Raw genomic sequence first — 23,139 nt, 5'->3', positions numbered from 1 at the left:
GGGTGGGTGATGGGTATTGAGGAGGGCACCTTTTGGGATGAGCACTGGGTGTTGTATGGAAACCAATTTGAGAATAAACTTCGTATATTGAAAAAAAAGGATATAAATAGAATCAATCTCTCTCTCTCTCTCTCTCTCTCTCTCTCTCTCTCTCACACACACACACACACACACACACACACACCCCATATAAATAGCACTATCTTCCCTGTGGTATATAGAATTGGACACTGCCAACAGCTCAGAGCCTGGAGCCTGCTTAGGATTCTGTTTCTGCCCCACCCCTATTTACACTCTGTCTCTCTCTGTTTCTCAAAAATGAATAAATGTTTAAAAGAATTTTTTTAAAAAGTAGTAGGTCCCAGGTTACCCACAACTTCTGTCCGACTTGGCTATAAATTGGAGGTTCACATGACCTTCTCCCTCTTGGAGTCAATTATTTGCTACTGAGGCTCACAGAACTTAGGGAAACACTTATATTTATCAGGCTATTAAAGAATATGATAAAGGACACATATGAAAACCAGATGAACAGATACATAAGGTAAGGTCTGAGAGGTTCTTTAGCTCAGAAACTTCTGTCCTCCATGGAACTGGCATCCATTACCTTCCTAGTACACAGATGTGTTCACCAACCTGAAAGCTCTTCTAAACTCTGTACTTTGGGGACATTAATGGAGGCTTCATCACGTAGTCATTACCTATTATTAACTCCACTTTTAGCCCTTTTTTTTTTTTTCATGCGAAAGAGGAGTGGGACTGAAAATTCCAAGCTTCTAATCATGGCTTGTTTTTTCAGATGACCAATCCCACCCAGGATCCATCCAGGAGCTCACCTGGAGCCACCACCTCATTGGAACCAAAGACCCTGCTATCACCCAGAAAATTCCAAGGGCTTAGTACCTTGTGTCGGGGTCAAAGACCTAATATTAGAACAAGGACACTTCTAGCATTTTTATCAGTCAGGAATTTACAAGGGTTTCAAGAGCTCTGTTCATGGACAGATATATATAATATCTTCTACTATCTCAAACTCATCAAAGTAGTAAATAAATAAATGCAAATGAAACGAGATAGAAGTTTTAGATTGTCAAGTTAGCAAAAATTTGAAAGACTGATAATAGTCACCGTTGAAAGAAATGTGGAGAAGAACCTCATGTTCCCATGTGATTTTCTTATGAGTTTAAATTCAAGGTTTGGAAAGATGTGTGTTTCAGTGAAAGAATATAAGCCACCAGGCATACCTCCCTCCTTTCCATTATGATGTCTGAAGGACTGCTTATGCAAGTGGTCAATTTTACTTTCCCCTTTCTTGTTACCAAAAGGGAAGGAAAGGTCTCCCTGGGGAATCCTCTGCCCCTAGAAGGGACCAGAAATTCTCAAGAGGATCTTTCCATTGCACTTTGATTTCCATCCCTCTCAACTTTGCAAGGGCTTTCCTCCAGTTCTTACCTGGCCCTCTCTGTGCCGTCACTCTCTCCCTTTCTACTGACTCATTCTCGTGAATGTAAAAATGTACCATAGTGTTTGCTCATCTTAAAAATCTGTCTTTTTCTAGTCCAATTTCTTTGCTTCTCCTGATCATAGCCCTTGAACAACTCGTTTTCTACACTTGCTGTTTCTACTGCTTTACATGTCACTCACCAATTCTTATTAGTATAGTTGTCTGAAGTTTTTTAATCATAATAATTTTAATTATTTATTATTTATAAACTCAAATAATTTTGCATGGGTGCATAAATATTATGACATTTGTTATTTTTCCCCATAAATGCTATTTTACTTGGCTTCCTCTCTCATTTTCTCTTCACCAACATTAGCTAACCAAAAAAAAAAAAAAAAAAAAAAAAAAGTACATATATAGATGGGGTATTTGTTTCTGGGTGAGAGTATAAGTAAGTATGTATACATGTAAGTACATATATATGCCAATATGTAGATAGCATATTTACATTGTATATTTTTGCATTGCATACAGTTGTATGCATTGCATACAATGCATATTTACAATGTAGTGTAAATTTACAAAATATAAAAACATCTACTCAGTGTTACAAAAAATTAGTCCTATTAAATACTTTTTTTTACAGTTTTTTTGCTCAGCATTATCTAGTGAGAAATCCTGCCACTTAGTATGATTTAATTAATTCTTCATTTTATCATTGCATAACATGACATAGAGTACATATAGTATAGATTATTCTGTGATCCCCTGCTCATTATAATATACTTTATTTCATTTCTCAGATACTGAAAAGGGCTACAAAAATATTCTTTTTTCTGTGTGTATCTATCAATTGATTAATAGATATCATTGTTATGGGCTACATTTCCAGGAGTACAATACTTGTGATTGAAGATATGCGATTTTCTGTAGATATTTCCAGATTGCTCCCTGAAAAGTCTATAACACTTTACATTTCTACTAGTAACATGTGAGTCCTTTTCCACACATCACCTCCAAGAATAGTGATGTAGACCTTGTTGATTATTATTACTCTGTTGGATATAAAGATTATAAAGCTACATTTCCTGAGTATAAGGAACGTTTTTTCTCACTCATCTTTTCTTTAAAAAATTTATTTTTCTTAAGTTCTTTTTTCTACTAATTTGTCTGGACATGTGTCAACTTGATGCTTTGTAGATTATAGATTATTGATTCATTGTCTTCTATATTATATGTTTTCTAGCTTTCGGCTTTGTCTAACGATATTGTTAATGATCTTAGCATTTAATATTAAAAAAATTTTAGTATGGGTGAATATATATATTTCTTTTCCTATATATCTTTCCATGTCTTTTTTTTAATACTTCTTCTTTTAAAAGAAAAACTTTAATCTTAATTATGAGTTTTCAAATTTAGTTAATGTTTACTCCTTCTCCTGGTGAGGTATACCATCAAATTTTATGAAATAACCTATGTATTTTCTTCCTGAATTGAACTGTCAAAAATGCCATATATTGTATTCTTCGAAATTCTAGAATCAATGTCTAGATTCTTCATTCTATTGCTCTGGTTTGGTCTATTTCCAGGCCAAAAGCAAATGATTTAAATACAGTTGATTTATTAGTATAATACATTTTGATATTTAGTTAATTAGGTTCCCCCCCCATAGTTCTTTTTTTATTTATTTCTTAGTCTCTGGCATTCATTCTACCCTGTAAACTTTAAGATCCTTTTATCCATCCAGGTTCCAGCAATATACCTTTTAGGAATATAATTGGAATGTTAGCACATTCCTTGTCACTTTAAGGAGAATTCACTTTTTTGTTAAATAAAGTCTTCTCATCCAGAATTTGGTATGTCTTTCTATCGCTCAGATTGCACATACATGATATGTAACATGGTATCTTATAATTCAAAATGTTAATATTCTTAAGTTGTAATATTTTTGCTACTTAATGGGCACTTTATTTCACACATGCACTACTTTTCACAGAGTAGAGAAATATTATTGATTTATAGATACTTGCGTTGACTCTAGCCACTAACCAAAGTCTCATTAATTTTTTTTTTAATTTTAGAGAGAGAGAGAAAGGGAGAGCATGGGGGAGAAGGGCAGAGGAAAAGAATCTCAAGCAGGTTCCAGCTCCACACTCAGTGTGTAGCTAAACACGGGGCTCGATCCCATGACCCTGTGATCATGACCTGAGCCAAAATCAAGAGTCAGACACTCAACCAACTGAGCCACTCAGGTGCCCCATTTTTTATTGTTTTGTTTTTCATCTCTATCACTTAAGGTCTTTAGTCATATAATCAGAAAAAAATATATTTTGTCTATTTTTTCCAGTGTTTATATCAGGCATTTATTATTTTGAATAATAAAATGCCTTATGGCATTTTCTAAAATCTCCATGTACATATTAAGTAATAATGAGAAATCCCTGCCAAGTTTCTGGCTTTATTTTACATGGCTTTTGAGTTTCAATATGTAGCGGCATTTGCCATTGATTTGGGGTAAATAGCAAGTATTATATTTACATAAGAAATGCTTCTTACACTTACATTTTTTGAATGGCCACAAATTGTACATTGCCTTTTTAGCATTTGATATCATTTTCTTTCATTTGTTCATATAAATGTTATATACTTGATATTAAATTATCCTTGTTTCCTGAATTAAACCTTGGTTTTGTCATAACATGCTCTTCTCATACCTTGTACAATTCCCTTTGCTGATACTGTAATTGTGGTCTTAGCATTCCTATTAAAAAGAAGAGGTTTTTAGGGGCACCTAGGTGGCTCAGTTGGCTAAGTGTTCAACTCTTGATTTCAGCTCAGGTCACGATCTCAAGGTTCTGTGGGATCGAGGCCCAGCTCAGGCTCTGCACTGGCAGCTCAGAGACTGCTTGGGATTCTCTCTCTCCCTCTCTCTCTCTGCCCCTCCCCCATTCACACATGTGTTCTCTTTCTCAAAATTAAATAAGCAATAAAAAAAAAGAAGAGGTTTTTAGCTATCATACCTTGGGTTTTCTTGTCTTAAAAACTGTATACTTCAAATCATTTACTCATCACAAGAATTATAAATTTACATGTAGATTTCCTTTACTGAACTTTTTTTTTTTTTTAATTTTTATTTTACAGAGAGAGGGCGTAAGTGGGGGAGAGGGACAGAGGGAGAAAGAGAGAATCTTAAGCCTGCTCCAGGAGCCCAACATGGGGCTTGATCCCACGACCCTGGGATCTTGACCTGAGTCAAAATCGAGAGTCAGACACTCACTCAACTGAGCCACCCAGGCACGCCTTTGAACTACATTTAGTCAAGCTTTGTTACCCATGTTTGCATCTGTTCAGGCTGCTATAACAACACACAACTGACTGAGTAACTTATAAACAATAGAAATTCATTGCTCACTGTTCTGAAGGCTGGGCAGTACAAGATAAAGGTGCCAGCAAGGTTGCCTTCTGGTGAGGGTTCAAAGCTGGTGACTTCTTGCTTGTTTTCACAGCCATGATCTCCCTGAAACCTATTTTAAGGACACTAATCCCATTCTTGAGGACTCCATCCTTATGACCTCATTGCCTCTCTAAAGCCCCACCTTCTAACGCCATCATTTGGGGGGATTAGGATTTTAACAAATCAATTTGGGGGTACACAAACATTCCCACGATAGTAGTTTGTATCTTTATATCTTTTAGGGCTTCATATTGTTTAAAATATTAGAATTAACTGGTCTTTGGCTGTAATGTTATTTTTTAAAATATTTATTTATTTATTTTTGAGAAAGAGAGGGAGAACACAAGTGGGGGAGGGGCAGAGAGATGGAGACAGAATGTGAAGCAGGCTCCAGGCTCTGAGCTGTCAGCACAGAGCCTGACACGGGGTTTGAACCCACAAATTGTGAGATCATGACCTGAGCTGAACTTGGACGCTGAACTCATTGAGTTACCCTGGTGTCTCTAGCCTTAGTGCTATTTCTAAAGGTAGATCTTTAGTAACTTTTCAATTGTATTTAATGATAAATGGTCTAATCAAGTATTATGATTTGAGGAGATTAATTTTGTTAGTTTTAGTTTTCAAGAGATCATTTCCTTTGGGATTCATTAATCCATTGATTTTTCTGACCATATATTTGCTCTAAGAATTATCTCACAATTATTTTAATCACATCAACATCTGCTGTTTAGAATTCTTTCCCTATCCTAATCATGCTTATTTTCTTATTTGTTTGTTTGTTTGTTTGTTTATTTATACATTTATGTATCTATTTTGAGAGAGAGAGAACACCTGTACATGCATGAACAGGGGAGAAGCAGAGAGAGAGGGAGAGAAAGAATCCCAACCAGCTTGAGAGCCTGATGCAGGACTCAATCCCACGAACCATGAGAGAATGTCCTGAACCGAAATCAAGAGTCAGACATTTAACTGACTGTGCCACCCCGGTGCCCCTCTTCTTAATCTTTTAAATTTTTCACAGCTCCATTGTAATATAATTGGTACACAGAAAACTACATATAATTAATATATACAACTTGGTGAGTTTGGACATAAGTATACGTTCAGGTTACTCTCACCAAAATCCAGGTAGTGAGAATATCCCTCACCTACAAAAGTTGCTTTGAGTCTCATTGTGAATTTTTTGTTATTGCTATTATGGTAAGAATACTTAACATGAGATCTACTCTCAACATAATTTTGAGTATATGATACCTATTGATTACTACAAGTACTGTGGTATACATACGTGTCTAGAATTTATTAATCTTGTATGGCTATAACTTTATAATTATTGGACAACTCCCCAATTTCCTTCCCCACCCCCCATGCCATAGGAGCCATTATTCTATTCTATTTCTATATCTTGGCTATTTTAGATCCTTCATCTAAGAGGAATCATGCAGTGTTTGTCCTTCTGTGGCTGATGTATTTTTTCATTTAGCATGATGTGTATTCCAGGTCCACCTTTGTTGCAAATAATTTCCTATTTTAAAAACACTGAATAATATTTCATTTTATACATATCCCACATTTTCTTCATCCATTCATCCAATGATGGACATTTGGGTTGTTTCCATATCTTGTCTATTGTGAATAATGTTACATTGAACATGGTAGCACAGATTATCTCTTTCAGATCCTAATTTCAATTCTTTGATATCCCAGAAGTGGGATTGTTGGATCACAGGATGGCTAAGAGTCCCTGCACCATTTCTTTGTTCCCTGTTGTCCTTGGATAGTCCATGTTCCAATTCCTCAGTGTTCTGTGTGAGGCAAGGCAGAGCGGGCGTCTCAGGCAGTGCCCCAAACTGCTAAGAAAGCTGGACATGAACCTTGTTTTCTCTTGCCCCACTAGAGAAATCATAAGCCAGAAAGATCCTTCTCAGCAAGCCCTGTGGTGGGGGAGAAAAAATGATGACAACGTGAAACTGTTCCCTTTACCCTCTTTAAGGTGTTTTGTGCTCTACCCAGTGTCACAACCTCATCCCTTGGTTCCAGAACTTTCACAAAGGTATTGTCATCTGTGGAAAGTTGCCAAATCTTTGTTTCTCTGAGGGGATGGGGGCTCAGGAGCTCCTATTCTGCCATCTTGCTTAATAGCATTCTTTTTCAATCTTTTTTTCTTTTAATTCAGGCTTGTGACTCTTTTATTATTTTGTCATTTAAACTCCTATCATTTAGATTTCTTTATCTTTCCTACTATTTCTGTTTGGTCTGCATTTTATTAATTTCAGTTTTTGTGCTCAGTTGAAGACTGTACAATAATTAATTGATCTCTTTGTCAAGGGGAAAAAGAATGTTAACGGAACAAAGTAGGACCACGCATTTTGAAGTAGGCAGGAGAATGGTGAAGGTGAGGAACAAAGCTCTTCTGAATGGTGCAGACAGTGTGGTGGTGGTGCTATAAGAAGAGGGCTGGTAAGGGGTGGAGGAGTCAGACCATGCAAAGACATAAGCTATTCCAAGAATATTTACTTCAGTCCAATGACAAGGGAGAAACCTATGAGAGCTTTAAGCAGAAGGTGACATGATCACTTGGTGTTTTCACACAATATGTGAAAACAAAGTTGCGTTTCAAAAATACCTTTATTGAAGTATAAACTATAATTTGAAGTTGTTAGAGGGTAGAAAGGGACTTGCTGGAATTATAGGACTTCCTGGAAACCAACCAAAATCTGATAGTGACTTTAACAAACGTGAAAGCTGTGGGCATGGAGAGAAGCTAATGGTTTGGAGAGCTATATACAAAATAAAATCAGTAGCATATTAATTGCATATAGAGTTTAACAGAAAAGGAAATTCCAATAACAAATTTTTCAGGGTTTGGCTTCTACAAAAGTGTAATGGTGGCTCTATTCTTGGAAATGGAGAAGGAGCCCTGGAAGAAGACAAGGATAGACATGAAATATCATTCATTGGTTATGAACATGTTGAGTCTCCAGTCCCGTTATTATATTTGAGTAGGGAGGTAAGGAAAGTAGCTCAATGTATGGATTTGGATCTCAAAGGAAAAAAAAATGGCTTAGAAAGTTATATTTTGATATGTTAGCACAGTGTCATCATTATTTATAATACTGAAAATTCAACATAGATTATATGACAATTAATGGGAAATTAGTTGGATAAATGATTATAGATTTATACAAAACTTAAGTTTAAAATAACAATGTACCTCTGCATTTATAATATAAAATACTTTGCAGACATACTATTATCATTTGAAATTGCAAGTTACAGAATAGCAATCTCCAATTTTTATGGCAATACCTTATTTATAAACATTAGCTTTTAAATTGCTATTGAGAATTGTATTTACTTGGAAGTCTGAGTTTCTTTGAGTGACACAGAATGATTATATTTCTTTGTATATTTAAGTTACCTGAAAGAATTGAAAAAGTTGATTGCATTGGTTCAGAAGGTGAATCATTTTTTTTTGCAACTTAATTTTATAAAATTTCCAGTTCAATTAATAGAAGGCAGTATGTTCTATACTAAATGCATTAGTTTTAAGTTCTCAATTGATTAGGATTCGACTAACTTGAAGATACAGTAAAATGTTGTGATAGCATTATAATGTGATAGAGAATACCAAAATCAGAACAGACTTCAGAGTTTGTCATTCTATAGGGGGAGAAAAAACCTGCAAAACAAAATAAAACTGAGCTTTTTTTTTTTTTTTTTTAATTTTAGTTAGTTAGCGTACAGTGTATTAATGGTTTCAGGAGTAGAATTCAGTGATTCACCACTTACACATAACACCAAGGGCTTTTCATAAATAAGTGCCCTCTTTAATATCCATCACCAATCTAGCCCATCTCCCACCCATCCCCTTCCATCAACCCTCAGTTTGTTCTCTGTTGTTAAGAGTCTCTTATGGTTTGTTTCCCTCTCTTCTCTCCTAACCCCCCTTTCCCATATGTTCATCTGTTTTGTTTCTTAAATTCCACATATGAATGAAATCATATGGTATTTGTCTTCCTGTGATTGACTCATTTCATTTAACATAATACACTCTAGCTCCATCCACATTGTTGTAAATGGCAAGATTTCATTCTTTTTGATGGCTGAGAAATATCCCATTGTATATATATATATATATATATATATATATATATATATATAGCACCTCTTCATTATCCATTCATCAAGCGATGGACATTTGGGCTCTTTCCATAGTTTGGCTATTGTTGATAATGCACAAAACTGAACCTTGAAAAAAAGCTAATAACACTATTAAGTGAAAAAACTGGAACTTGAATACAAGTTTCTTAGCTTCTTGTCTGGCAGAGGTAGCAAATTGTGAAGCTAAAAAAAAGTGAAGCTTCAGGTTCCTTGGCCTTCTCTGGCTCCATTTGAAGCCCTGGGAGATGTCAAGCAAAGTGTTCACGTAAAATATGTTTTTGTTTTTGTTTTTATAAATTTTGCAGAAGTGATCTTAATTCAATTATTTAATAATGCTATTTCTTTCCATTCTGACATTCCCTTCATCACATTCTCCATTAAGTGTCTTTGCAGAGGTCAAGTACATTTTTTGGCAATCAGCTAAATTGAGTTGGATATACATTTAGCTCAGTTTATGGAGAATATCTATATGGTTTTTGGTCCCTTCCATGAATTATTAATGCTGGCCTTTTGGAACTAGCAATGGCTACAAATAATGCTCTAATGACTGTTGGAGGAGGTCTTCAAGAAGATGTGATGGCAAGTTTACTCTTGAGCTAGACTCAAGCAATTGGAAGCTCCTTATTGCCTCCCGTCCTTGGAATGTATGTTTTGTCCACCAAATCTACAATGGGAGCCATTTTCAATGACACAGCCCTGAGAAGCAATGTGTTGTTGAGACCCTCTGGACAATATATGTGCCTTAACGCAGTTAAAGCTTCTATATAAAACTTTTAAGATTCTGGTGGACAAATGCAGAAATCTATTGGTCTTGGGGCAACTGAAGACAAGCTTTGTATACAAGTTCCCTTGTTTATTAAACCTGCCACCTACCAACCTGGAGTGGCCTTCCATGTATGGATGCCAGTTTCAGATTTCACCAGAGAAATTCCTGAGATTGAGAACCAACAATGACCTATTTTCATTAATCATTTTTATTTACAATTTCACATCCTTTTTCTTTAAAAAGATACCCCAATGTATATGTTTCAAGATCTACAAAATCTGTCTAGTATGCTTTTCTTTTTGTTAAAAATGATTTCATTGAGGTTCTGCTCCACATATATGTATATAACAAATAAGACACTTAAATCTAACAAATAAGATACTTAAACATTATTTATTGTATAACACTAGTTTTCCTTTATTGTGTTAGGCATCATGACTATGCATATTCAACAGGGTTCCTGCCTTTAAGATGTCCAAGTCTAAGAGAGTAATATTTTTAAACAAAATAGGACAGCAAAACATGAGAAATGCTGCAATAATGATATGACCAAATGTCCTCAGGAGCAATATGGAAGGAAGCAGCAGATCTGCTCCAGGAAGTTGGAAACAATTCAGTGTCAATGTCATGTTCAAATTGGTGTAGAATAGAAACAGTAGCCTACTACAACAGAAAACAGCATGATCCAAGGCATAAAAGAATTATACGCATGTGTTCCAATGCTCTGTTAGGTCAGAAGTTTATGGATTTTTTCCAAGAATTAACGAATCTATGCTTACTTATGTTTATTCACTGGATCAGACACTGATTTATATAATTTGATGGAATCTATTGTAATCAACAGAACACTGAAGGGACTCGCAGCATTTTAAATAAGAAATAGCAAATATGCATACAATGCACGAGTAAAAATGAATTTGTTTTCCTGAACTATTCAGCTCAATAATTAAAGGCAATTTCAGTAACTGTCTTTGGAGAATGACCCTCTCTGGAAAAAAAGACTATTGTTTCCTGCACCACAGAAATATAATTTTTAATGTTCAAGAAACTCATTTGAAATAACTGTGTAGATTCCCTGCTTGGCTAGTCAAGAAATGTCATACTGAGAAAATATTATGTATTTCTTTTGTAACATAAACCAACATGATGCACTTTATAAAGGATACTATGATTTAATTTTAGGAAACCATCTTATCTCTTAATAATGAATTTTGTCACCTGCTTATGTCATATTTAGAGCCAGACTAATATTTTTTTGAAATCATTACACAAGTTTTATTAAATTCCAGTTAGTTAACATACAGTGTAATAATAGCTTCAGGGGTAGAATTTAGTGACTAAGCACTTACATACAACACCTACTATGGAGGCAAATTAATATTAAAGATTTTTAAAAATGTAATCATTTGAAAACAATTTTAAATAATTTATCATTTTCAAAATTGCATACAACTGATGTTTTTATATCAATTACATAATTATAAACAAATATGTCATTCTACATTTCATTTAGAATAGATCTTTTGTAGTTTTAAAAAATCTGCAATAAAAAGTTCTATGTCTGCCTGACACAGGTGAGATATTAGCAATAGTGGATATGAACATGGAAAGAGTTTCTTCCAAATCTTTAATTCCTGAATATTGTCATATTGTCAGTGGTTTTACAAAAAATATATATATATTCCTCATTACAATTTTTTTGTGTACATTTACTTTTACGGTCACTTTGTGCTTTATTTGTTGCCAAAATCCATTTTATCTACATAAACTTGAGTTCTGTATCATCATTAGTGCTGTAGCTTTTCACAGTTCTGACTATTCTATCTCTGCAGAAATAGCTGCTTTGTAAATGAAATGCTTGATATAGTAACTTTACTTCTTTAAGTGACTCATGCATGAATTCATGAAAGATCATTTTAAAATTCAAGGCACCAGTGATTTCTGAAATCTATTTTGGAGATACAATACACCCACCATCCTATAAAATTTTAAGATATAGAATCAAGTGATTCCAGTCCGAGAACTTTCTTTTACACTTTCACATAAAGTGAACACTTTATTACTACCTTTATGGAACCCTATTAATATGGTAGATACAATACTATACATAGAAGTAGATATAGTCACCATTCTGTGTATTCTACATTGGACAATAAATCCAGACATATTTATTTTTCCAGATGAATTTAATCTGTTCTTTATCTGTTCTTTATTTTTCATTATATTATTGAACTTTCATGCTACTCTAGAATTAGACTCAATTAAGAAAAACACATTTTCTCCAAAACAGTTTTTAAGATAAAATTATATACTTCAAGTCACTTTTTCCCATTATTATCACCAAAGATTGCTATCTTTTATTAATTAAATTACTATTTTCTTTGGGTGCTATTTTAGGGGGACTTAAAATGACTCAAAATCTTGTTTTGCTTCTTTAAAATACAGAGTTCATTGGGGCACCTGGGTGGCTCAGTCGGTTAAGTGTCTGGCTTTGGCTCAGGTCATGTTGTCTCAGTTCGTGAGTTTGAGCCCCAAGGTCGGGGACCTGTGCTGGCAACTCAGAGCCTGGAGCCTGCTTCGGAGTCTGTGTGTCCCTCTCTCTCTGCCCCTCCCCCACTCATGCTTGCTCTCTCTCAAAAATAAACAAACATTAAGAAAAAATTTTTAATATAGAGTTAATAGGATTGACAAGAACATGATGGCAATGGAAATGTGGTAACATTTGGTAATAATGAATTTTTTTTGTTGTTTCCAAAAAGCTTTGGACTTATACAAACTAACTTTATTCTGACTGGAGAAAAGAACATCCACTTAGGAGATGTCTATGCACAGAATTACGCAGGTGGTATTGGTGGTGCTGAAACACAAGTCCAGTCTCACTCAACCCGTTTAAGGTGCCTCTTCCTTTATGACTATCAGCAGTAGACAGCTCCACATGCAGGGAAAGTATGTGCCAAGGAATCAAGGACAAGGGTCAAAAGCGAGAGACAGTGAGACAGCCAAACTGAATGACAGGGAGACTCTTGAGAAGTTGTACCAGGAAATAAGGAGATAAACATAATCGGCGGCAGATTATGGAAGGGCCTAAATATCAGCCTTAGAGGACAATCTCTCAATTTGTGCATTCCTCCTTATCAGTCATGATCTTTCACACCATCAAGAACAACTATAAGCTACTAAATGGTACCTGAAAAGATTAATAAAACTTCCCAAAGGATCCAAGTTAGCTGGCACATCGCTAGGCTAAAGTAAATATTGCTAACTTTAGGGCTTAGTTTTCACTTCCTTTTGTCCTTTTGTTGAACATAATATATTCTTTGTGAGCAATAAAAGTCATATGAAGAAAATATGTCATGTTAGAAGTAAAAGAGAAAAACTGAGAAAAAAAGTAGTGATGGAAACATAAACTGAGGATTTCTTAACACAGGATACAGTCTTTCCTAAAAAGTTGTGTTTCCACGGATGCCTGAGTGTGATGGTTAATATTATGTGTCAACTTGACTGGGCCACGGGTGTCCAGGTATTAGGTTTAACATTATTCTTGATCTGTGAGGGTGTTCCTAGATGATACTAACTTTTGAATCAGTAGACTGACTAAAGAAGATTGCCCTTCCCAGTGTGGGTGATCTTCATCCAATCCATTGAAAACCTGAACAGGAAAAAAAGGGAGAAAAACAATTCCCTTTCTCTGATTAGTTTTTGAACTGAGATCAGTCTTTCCCTGGGTTCAAACCGCAACTGAAAAATCAGCCCTACTTGGATCTTAAACTTCCCAGCCTCCAGTCAGGAACTTAACTCTGACTGTTCTCCTGATTCTCAGGCCTTTGAACTTGGGCTAAAATTTACCATCAACTCTTCGGGTCTCCAGCTAGCAAACTGCAGATCCTTCTCAGCCTGCATAACCATGTGAGTCAATTGCTTACGATAAATTTGTGAAAGATATAGATAGATAGGTGATAGATGTAAGTGATAGAGATGATATAGATTAGATTATCGATCTATCTCCAAGTGTTTCTGTTTCTTGTAAGAACGCAGAATTACATGTTATTTGCCTGATTATCTAATGCCTATAAAAGAGTGATTAGCATTATCTTTCTACTGAGCTTTCTCTAGTCTTTTATTGGCCTAAATACATGGATTGTTTTTAATAATGCAAAGGATTAAAAAGAGACCTTCAGTCCATATGGATTTTTTTTTCTTTTCCATCACGTATTCTATTAGTTTTTTGCTACTCTAATGAGTTGTTTACCTGAAGTAACTCTACCAGCCTTATTTTTGAGACCTGAAGACCTAGAAATAGGCATGGTTACTGTTATTATGTCAGACATGACTCGAGGTTTCTCTTGATTCCTCCCACTCATTTGCCCATAGTGAGGTAGAGAGTTCTGTTCTTGGTTCTTTCTCCTACATAGGCTGGCTGGGTCACACAAGGGGCTGTTATCGCTGTCCAGGTTGTGCCAACACCAGCACCTCTTCTTTGGCATTGGGGATAAATATGTGTTTATCCTGCTCATTGACTGATTTCATTTTGTTTGAAATCACCTTACCTTACTATACGGTTGGTAAGACATACATTATCAAGGGCTATTTGTGAGTTTAGATGGAAAAGAGCTAAGAAGCTACTTAGCCAGCTTTGTATTTAGTTTTCAAACTTGCTAGTTTTCAAAGAAAAAAAAATAGAGAAGGGAAAGAAAGAGAGAGAGAGAGAGAGAGAGAGAGAGAGAGAGAGAATTTCATGTGATCTATCCTAGCTTCTTAAGACTTGGGGCCTAAACACTACTTGGTAATAAATCATTTATGTATTTGTTGATCTTTTCAGTATGCTCACCTCTCAGAAGCTTTACTTAATAGGGCCTCTAGTTCAGTTTAAACAAGTTTATTCATATTTTAGTTAAACATAAATTGTGCAATTATTATTCTATAGGTAAACAAATCATGGCATTTCAGAAACACCGCATGTAAGGAAGTTCACATCTCAGAAAGGAAGATAATTGACCTCAGATGGTTTAAATGAAAGCATTTAACAGACCTTATGTTGTTTATGATCACATTCTATTGGTCATGTAAGCTCATGTGTCAAAGCCTAAAATCAATAGTGTAGGAAATATACCCTACCCTCAGGGAAATGTGGCAAGGGCAGGAAGGAAAATGATTATAAATGAAGAATAGAAATAACTTCAAACAGTTTCCACTTAACTTTCCCTGTTTGTTATCATAAACAATGCAATGGATTGTAAATATGTCCTGGTTTTCACAGCCACGAGTTTATTTTAGGCAGATACACCTAGATTTGGAGCTGCTAGTTTATGAGGTATATACCTCCGTATCACAAAATAATGTTGATTTATTTTAAAAAATTGTTTTACCATTTACATCTCCCTCAGCAATTTGTTTGCCTTTAGTTTTTGGTCAAATTATGAGGGTAAAAATGATATCCATGAATACATATCAGATGGATGATCTTTCAAGTATTTTTTGCCCATTTAACAAATTGACTGAGAGTAAAAAATTCTAGAGAGTAAGGAAATGTTTTTTTTTTTTTTAAGGGAAAGAATAAAAATTTTAAAAGGAATTTTAAATGGTCAAATGATGATACTGTTGTCATATTTTCATAAAATTTGTTGATAATCAAACCATGCTTAATGGTAAAGATGAAGTCTCTTTGAGTGATTTGGTTATATTATTTTAAAGAAAAACTGGCACAGAATTTGATGATCATCTTGTAGAAGTTGACAAATAACATTCTTCATTAATTCATTAAAAAAATATTTATTGAGTTTCCACTATGTAACAGTTTCCAGCTGATAAAGAAACAGTAGGAAACAAAAATCCCAACGAAGTAACTTATCTTAAAACAAAGTAAGTAATAAAATATATAGCATGTAGATAGTGACAAATATTCTGGAAAAATAGTAAACCATAAAAGGGAAATAAAGATCTGGGGGTAGAGACAGGAGTACGGACTCACAAATAGGCTCTCAAGGGCAGATAAATGCCCTTGCCTTCCTGTTGTCTATTACCTTTTAGCCCTGACATCTTTTTTTTTTTCTTTTAATTTTTTTAATGTTTGTTTATTTTGGAGAGAGAGAGAGAGAGACAGAGCATTAGCAGGGGAGGCAGAGAGAGAGAGACAGCGGGAGACACAGAATTCGAAGCAGTCTCCAGGCTCTGAGCTGTCTGCATAGAGGCAGGACTTGAATTCATGAATCCTGGGATCATGACCTGAGTGGAAGTCATCCCTTAACATACTGAGCCACCCGGGCGCCCCTAGCATTGACATCTTATAGAAAGATGGCCATTATTTCATCTTCTGTCTCTGACCTTTTCCCTATTTATCCATCCTGCAACTTCACTCTTATAGTCACCATTCAAACATATTTTCTCTTAGAGACATCCCTTTAATAAAGCCTGAAATTAAGTAAAATAGAGAAGAAAATATATATCAAGTGATTTTTATATAAGTTTTAAGAATATCTGAATACACAACATGCTACTGCTTAGATATTTAAGTGTACAAGACTTCTCAATCATTTGACCCAGAGCTTTAAAAAACACATTCATTTATTTTCTTCAGTCATTTATTATGAGATTCTATGAGAATAGAATTCTTTATCAGAACATAATTTGGTGCTGGAATTTGAGAGAATCGTGATCAGTTGCCTTGTCCTCTGTGTTGCGCCCAAGTTTGAATTTAAGGATAACAATCAAAGTGCAGGTGGTTTTCTGGGGATTAATGATCATTCAGGAGGCATCCCTGTCCCTGGGACGAATATCTAATCATTAATCCTACCGAAATGTAATGTACGTAAGTCATTATCACCGCCATCAAATGGCAATTCTTTTTTCTTTCAAGTAAATGGTTACTTTATTTCAAGTTGATAAAAAGGTCCAAGATGGACATTGTGTAGGCAGAATAACTCTATTAATTTACTAAACAAGGAAATATCAGATAAGAACAAAATCCTGGACAGGTAGTGCTATAAATCTGACTCAACAGAAAGGAGTTTTAAATTCAGGAAAGTATATCGCTGAACAAGGGTAAGCTAAATGTTCTCCATTACCTGCCGTTCTTACATGTTTGGATTACCACTTATTTTCCTAATCAGTGTATTGTTAATAAAAAAAAATGTTTTAATTCTTCATGAAATTTTCATCAGATTCAATATGTCTTATTCATAATGTCTTCAAATTGCCAAAGTAAGTTTTGGAAATGGTTTTAAACCAATTTCTCCAAAAACAGTCCTTTTTTCTAAATGACTAGCAAGCTGCTAACTTGAAATTCGATATGAACTCATACTTTTATGTAGCATCACTAATTTTTTTCAAGTAAAAGTATAAAACCACATATTGCAAATTCATTCATTCAACATATATCTACTGAGCATCTACTAAGTACTAGGTACTCTTCTAAAAACAAAGAATAGTGCTGTGAAAAAGAGAGAGATTCTTGTCCTTAGGAGTATATACCATTAGGAGGAAAAATGGAATTGAATAATAAAATGGATTGAGTAAAATGAATTGAAGAATAACAAGGATTGAGTAATCCTGAAGGATATAAAGGAGCAGGCTATGTAAAGACACAAATTAGAAGCTTGTAGAAAAAAGGAGCAACAAGTAAGACAGGTCTAAGATAATAAAAGATTTGGTGTATTCAGTGAGTATAAAGAAGGTTGGCTGGCTGGAACAGAATAATCAAGAAGAGAATGTTGGATTTGATCTGGGATGGACAGACTGGGAAAGAGCATTTAAATCTTTGCATACCACATTAAGGGGTTTGATGACTCTCTGTGTTATGGCAAGCCATTGGAGAATTTTTTGTAGGGCATGATGGAAACTGATTGACTTAGCCAAAAAGATTTCTCCAGCTGTGACAAAGACTGTCTCCCTAACCAAACTCTACTCAGGATCCTCTGAGCTATTTCCTTACCTAGGTCTCAACCTTAGCCTATAAAAGCTACTGACTGCCCATCGACCTCCACCCACATTGTCCCCAGCAATGCAAAAGCAGTAAGATTTAAACAAACACTAGCGATTTCTAATAGCTCAAAGCTGCTTTCCTGCATGAATGCAGGCCCCTTAATTTCCTGCCTGGGAAAGCTCAAGGGCTGCCCAAAGAATTTACTATTTGTTCCAGCTAACACCTGAAGATAGGACCTTTGTCTCCCAGGCTCTGTGGGGAGGTAAAAGCATAACTTCAGAAAGTAACTGTTAGCAAATTCAGATGGCCTAATCACATTAACCAATACCCCTTCTCACTTTTTGAAAGTTTTCATCTCCCTGACTCTTCTCAAGCTCCTCTTACTCCCTCACCCTCCCTTTAAAATGTCCGGTAATGTCTACACAACTGTAGTTGACTGGGTTCAGTTTATGCTGGATCCTCAACCCTATTATGATAGTTATTACTGAATAATCTATCCTTCCTGCTTTAACTAGTGTCTGGCTTTGTCTATCTTTGACACTACTTGAAGAATAAAATAACTATAGGGGAGTAAGAATTGAAATAGTTGGGTCAAATCAAGAGGTTAATAAAGTGATCTAATAAAGATAATTGTTCTGGGAGAGTTACAATAGCACAAGTGGGGGAAAATGGCTAGATCTTGGTGTATTTTGAGGTAAAATTGTAGTTATGATAGGTGGTGGATTTGATCAAGTATATTAATGTTTCTTTTTTTTTTAACCTAATTATTATCATAGAATTTTTCACTGAATGGAAAATATTTTAAAGTTTTAACTAAATTATAATTTATATTAGAATGAAATACAGAGTATAGTTTGATGAATTTTGATAAACAGACTCGTAAGTCACAGTCTTACCAATATATAGAACCTTTGAATGTTCCCTTGTGCCCCTTCTTTCCCAGGCCCCCAACCCAATAAACAACCATTGTTCTAATTTCTTCCACCATAGATTAGCTTTGTCTGCCTTAGAATTTCATATAAATTGAGTCATAAAGTAAGTATTGTTTGTACATGTTTCCTTTTACCCAGCATGTTTTTTGAGATTCATATATATTGTTACATATCTTAGTAGCATATTTTTATTATTGCTGGGTGTTTTGGACTGAATGCTTGTGTTCCCCTAAAACTCATATGTTGAAAGCCGAACCTCCCATGTGCTGGTTTTGAAGGTGTGGACATAAGGAGGTAATTAGGTGAGGCCATGAGGGTAGAGACACACTATGATGTGATTATTGCCCTTCTGGATGGGACAGGAGACAGCAGAGCTTCCTCTCGCTGCCATGTGAGGATACAGTGGGAAGGTAGCCGTCTGCAAGCCAGGAAGAGGGCCCTACCAAAGCCTGGATCGGCTGGCCCCTTCATCTTGGTCTTTCCAGGCTTGAGAATTGTGGTAAGTAGCTGCCTGGCCTAAGGTATTTTGTTATAGCAACTGGAGCTAACCAAGAAGACACATTGTATGGACTTAATGCAAAGTGTTTATCCATTCCTCCCTTGATAGTTCCCTTGAGTAATTCCCAGCTTGGGGCTCTTACGCATAAAGAGGATATAAACATTTTGTAGAAGCCTTTTTATGGATATGTTTTAATTTTTCTTTTGTGAATGTCTAGATATGGAATTGGTAGGTCATAAGGATGTATGTTTAGCTCTCTGAGAAACTACCAGAATGATGTCCCAAATGGTTGTGCAACTTGTAGTTCAGCAGCACGGTGTGAGAGTTCCAGTTGCTCGACGTACATAAACAGAATGTCATCAGGCCTTTAATTTGCAGACATTTTTTGGTGGGTGAAAAGGAGTATCACACTGTGGTTTTAATTTGCATCTTTCTAATGATTAGTCATGTGAAGCAGTATTGCATGTGCTTTTGAATTATTTCTATTTGTTTATTTGTATAGTGCCCACTTAATTACCTTTTTCATTCAGTCGACATTTTTATCATTGAGTTGTAGGAGGTATTTATATATTCAAAATAGAAGCCTTCTGTCGGATATATGTAGTGCACCTGCCTTCTGTAAAAAACAAAAGGACAGGGGCGCCTGGGTGGCGCAGTCGGTTAAGCGTCCGACTTCAGCCAGGTCACGATCTTGCAGTCCGTGAGTTCGAGCCCCGCGTCGGGCTCTGGGCTGATGGCTCAGAGCCTGGAGCCTGTTTCCGATCCTGTGTCTCCCTTTCTCTCTGCCCCTCGCCCGTTCATGCTCTGTCTCTCTCTGTCCCAAAAATAAATAAACGTTGAAAAAAAAAAAAAAGACAAAAAAAAACAAAAAAACAAAAAACCAAAACTGTGCATACTCCAAGACCATGAAGAAATTACTTCTTTCCTCCTGGAAGCTTATTTCTTTTAGCTTTTACACTAAAGTCTATATTCCATTGCAAATCAATTTTTGTGTTTGATATAAAATATGGTCATTTTATTTTTTAGGCAGCTATTAATTTTTCGTTATCCTATGTTCAAAAGACTATTCTATTCTCATTAAATCACTTCGGCAACTTTTATTTTAAAAAAATCAATGAATTATGTGATTGGGTGCCTGTTCTGCATTCTATTTTGTTGTTATTGTTGATGTATTTATTTACATTTAAGCCAATGGAACACTGTTTACTATAAGATTGTGATGAGTGTTGAAAGCAGGTATCATAAGTTCTCCAATTTAATTTGTTGCAAGTTTGTTCTCTGGTCAATACATTACTTCTGGCTTATACACAACTAAGGCTTTGTACTTCTTTCTCCTCCCCGCGCAAGCCCAACGTCCACCTCTAAGACATATACAAGCATAACTTCTTCACTCTTTCCAGCAGAAAGACCCACAAAGTAACCCTCTCTTGTAAAGGGGAGTTTGCATCAGGCCTGAAATCCTATTTGGGTAAGAAAAAACAATGTCTGGTCTCAGTCAGACTTCAGCAGGCATATCTGAGCAAATTGGCCACAATATTTGGACATAAAAATTGATATCTATTTTCTGCTTTACTAGTGATTTTTTATTAATATGCTACAAAGGTTAAAACTCTATAAGGAAAGAAAGGTGAATTTTACCATGATTTCTCTCCTCCTCCTGAAACCATTGCAGAATGCAGTCATTTTTAACTATAACATAATTTAAAGACCGTATTATAGCAAGATTACACAAAAAAGCAATATAAAAAAATAATAACTTTTGTATGAATATTGTGTAATTTTTTTAATATTTTGTGGCTTCCTGCATAGTTCTATTGTAGCATTAATTGAAAATCTAAATCCAGCTCATTGGTTTTCAACAGAAACCATAAGGAACTCCTGCTGAGAATATTATAGAACTATTTATTTATTCATTTATTTGCAAATGTATAATATAGAGATGAAAATGGCTTTGCTTTTAGTAAAATGAGACATCTTTGACAAATATTTAAAGTGGGAAATAAAATAAAAAAGGTGGATTTGTCTCAGCTTTTCTCTCATTCCAAATGGACTAATCTTCAATAAACAGAGCACTGAGGGACTCCCATAAAATGGTGGCATAGAAAGATTCTGAACTCACCTTCTCCAATGGACACACCAAATTTACAGCTAAATACGGATCATTTCTCTCTGAAAAAGATCTGAAAAATAGGTGAACTGCTTCTCTACAACAAAGGAGTAAAAAGACCACATGAAGAAAAGTAGGAGAGTCAGAGACATGGTCTCTCCAAAATCCCATCTCCAGTGCAGTGACGCAGAACAAAGAGGGTCTCACCAGTTTGGTGGGTGCTTCTCCAGGGGAAGCAGGGAGCTGGTGTTCCACATCAAGCACCCCAAATCCTGGGATCCGCACCAGAGAGATAAGGCCCCAAAGATTTGGCTTGATGTCCAAGGACCCAAAGTGCTACAGAAAACTGAGCTTCCCTTTTAAAAGACTTGTGTGCAGAATCACTCACTCTGAAACCAGGAAAAACAAAATAAAACAAAACAGCAGTTTGAGAAGCACACAGACTACATGTGAGTGACATTCATTTGTTGATCTAAAAGTATGTGCAGGAGCAGCAGGGGACTACTGAAACTCCCTGGGGCTGAAGCTACTAACAGGTACCATTTCTGCACCCTCCATCTACCCTGCTAGTATATGTGGGTGAGTTTGGACCTTCCACCACCTTCTATGACAAGTGGATCTTAGTGGATGCGGTACTATCCTGTATCCCTAAAGCCAGAGAGCACAGGTAGTTGTAGCACTGAATGGCCAAGGCATTTTTCCCCATCCCTAGCTCAAGTTGGGGATCATGGGTGGTGGGCCCCACCCCATTCCCAGGCTGCATCTGGCAAGGGCAGGCACTCATGACATATTCCTGCTCCCAGCTTAAAGCCAGTAGGTGAACACAGCCAAGGCACTCTCTCTGTACATCTCTGAAGCCCACAGGTAAGGGTCAGCAAGATATTTTCCTGCACCTTTCTGAGGTCAGCCAGTGTGCCCCATCCCCTACTCCCTCCCGCTGCCTTGCTAAAATCTTGGCCTGTCACGAGCTTTCTTTTCTATTGTTATATTTCCATGGAGCTCAGGAACACCAACCCACTTGGCCACCAGAGCCAGGAAATTAAGGGATGTTTCCTGCATGGAGTTTTGCAATGTGTTCAAATTGAAGTTGCTATCAACTTAGAATAGACGGTTACATACATAGGATGATATATGTGAACCTCATGGTAACCGCAGAGCAAAAGTTTGTATATATACACAAAAGAAAAACAGAAAGGAATTTAAACGTAAAGAAAGCCATCAAACCCCAAGGGAAAAGGGAGGAACACAGAGGAACTACAAAAACATCCAGAAAACAATTCACAAAATGTCAATAAGTAGATACTTACCAATAATTACTTTCAATGGAAATGGACTTAATTTTGAAATCAAAAGACATAGATAAATGGATAAAAAAAAAGTTTGCTGTCTACAAGGAACTCACTTCAGGTAAGGACACACACAGACTGCAAGTGAAGAGATCGAAAAAAGATATTCCATGCTAATGGAAACCAAAAGAAGGCTGCAGTAGCTGTGTTTACACAGCCAGAATAGACGTTAAGACAAAGACCATAATTAAGAGACAAAAAGGTCATTATATAATGAGAAAGGGGTCAATCCAACAAAAGGCTATAACATTTGTAAATATTTCTGCACAAAAAAGTATTAGCAAACCAAACAATACATTAAAATAATCATACACCATGATCAAGTGGGATTTATTCTAGGGACACAAGGGTAGTTCAACATCTGCAAATCATCAATGTGATGCAGCACATTTACAAAATAAAAGATAAAAATTATATGATCAACTCAATAGATTCAGAAAAAGCATTTGACAAAATTCAATCTCCATTTATGATAAAAGCTCTCAACAAAGTAGGTGCAGAGGGGATGT

Source organism: Herpailurus yagouaroundi, unplaced genomic scaffold (genome assembly GCF_014898765.1).
Source record: "Herpailurus yagouaroundi ecotype Mexico unplaced genomic scaffold, PumYag 28, whole genome shotgun sequence".
Taxonomy (NCBI): domain Eukaryota; kingdom Metazoa; phylum Chordata; class Mammalia; order Carnivora; family Felidae; genus Herpailurus; species Herpailurus yagouaroundi.
The sequence above is the reverse complement of the archived record's forward strand: the minus strand, read 5'-3'. Positions refer to the sequence as shown.